Source organism: Camelina sativa, chromosome 20, assembly GCF_030686135.1.
Source record: "Camelina sativa cultivar CO46 ecotype springtype chromosome 20, ASM3068613v1".
NCBI classification, from domain to species: domain Eukaryota; kingdom Viridiplantae; phylum Streptophyta; class Magnoliopsida; order Brassicales; family Brassicaceae; genus Camelina; species Camelina sativa.
This window is the reverse complement of record NC_141899.1, coordinates 12,115,050-12,116,762: the sequence shown is the minus strand read 5'-3', so window position 1 is coordinate 12,116,762 and position 1,713 is coordinate 12,115,050. Positions and strand designations below refer to the sequence as shown.

General features: G+C 38.7%; 1 long non-coding RNA gene across 1 annotated transcript; it reads left to right on the top strand.

The window, feature by feature from the left end:
• The first annotated feature begins 694 nt into the window (after positions 1 to 694).
• Positions 695 to 1,421, top strand: LOC147918755 (uncharacterized). Its single transcript, XR_015592511.1, has 3 exons — positions 695 to 818; positions 937 to 1,014; positions 1,116 to 1,421. It is a non-coding gene; the product is annotated as an uncharacterized LOC147918755 (long non-coding RNA).
• The last annotated feature ends 292 nt before the right edge of the window (positions 1,422 to 1,713 follow it).

Sequence of the window (1,713 nt, the reverse complement as noted above, 5' to 3'; positions counted from 1 at the left end):
CATCAAAGTTTGAGCAGGCCCGTGTTTCAGGGTGCAACCGGACCGGAGTACCTACCGCACTGGCAATAAAACTGAGCCCTTCCAATGAGTACATATGCAAGGGAACTTTCTTCAGATGAACCCATAATGGGATGGACTTTTCCTCCGGTAGAGCCCTTTCAGTAATCGGAGACCACTTGGACACAACCATCGGCACATCTGCGATATTCCACATACCACGCTTAAGAATCCGAGCCCTTATAAGTGGGTCTGAAACCTTTCCAATATGCGGGGCATTGTCCAAAAATTTACCAACGAGGAAATCCTCCCAAAGCGGCGTAACGTGAGTGAGTAATTCATCAGGATCTCCACAGAGGTTTTCCCCTCAGAAACTTGCAGATTGACATCGAATTTTGTGAGAACTTGTTTATCCTTAACCATCGAAACCCAGGATCCCTTAACTTTAGGACTGGAGCCCCCCAGGGAACCCACAGTCGCCTCCGACATCCTCTCCAAGCAGCCCAACGGCGCCGGCGAGTAGCCTTGACAACCACGAAACCAAAAACCCTAGTCGCCTAAAAATCACCCTCCTACCAAAACGCACCGTTTTCTCCACCTCCAATTTCAATTTCAGTTTATTTAATTTATAAATTCCCCATGGTGCAGATTCAAGTCGAAGCAAAGAGTGTTGCCCGAACATGACTGCTAGAAACTGTTACAATATATGCCGTATTCCTAATACTCCTAGGGAAACTTGTGCAAAACTTTGTGGATGCAAAATTGTTCCAGGGACAAAATATCCTCCAGGATATATACACGTGACATTCTTGAAAACTCTGGTAATTTAATATTTTTTTCTTTGTTGTTTCAATAATTAACTTATAAGTTATATGTTATATGTTTTGCAAGTTGGACCAAGATTTTGATGCAAGTTCCAAGATTTTTATTTTATTTAAGGTGATGCAGTCGACGAATACTGTAAGTTGGGTTGTGCATCCTCTGTGTGTGGTACCTTAACCACTCTCCAAAATTCCGGTAACGCAAAAACTCATTATTATTATCATTATGATTATTATTATTAGATTTTTGGAACAATTGAAAAATTAATTAATTGTAATTTTGTTTTGATGAATTAGATGCAAGTGATATTGTGAATGGAGCAGTTGGACATTGCACCGAGGCATGTTCTGAGTTATGTACCAAGGGCTCATCCAATGCTGTTGAAACTGCCTAATAAGCATATCCACGAACTATGTATTGTTGTTTTTCCTGTTTTCAATAATTGTGACAAAAAATGCTAGAGCCTTTTGCTAGCTTCTATTATTTCCATTTCTATGTGACGTAGAAGAAGGTTATTGATCCCTAGATTGTTTGCCCCTTCTACTTGCTATTATCCAAACAAAGAATAATAATGTTTCCTTATCTTTTATGATCAAAACAAACTCTCGCTTTAACGTAATTTTCTTACAACCAGTTCATATCTTGACAACATCCAATGGCAACTCAGCAAACAAGTTAAGACTTACAAATCTCAATTTATATAATACCTTGCATAAACCATTCAGAATGCAATCGATAGGCTGAAGTAATGGAAAACTTATAGTCATGATTGTTAGAGTAGTAACCCAATTATCTTTTTTTTTTTTTTGGGTGAACAAGAACCCAATACATTTTCAACAGAAGGGCGGTGAAATTTTTGGTAGTATATTATGGACCGAATGATTACACCAAATA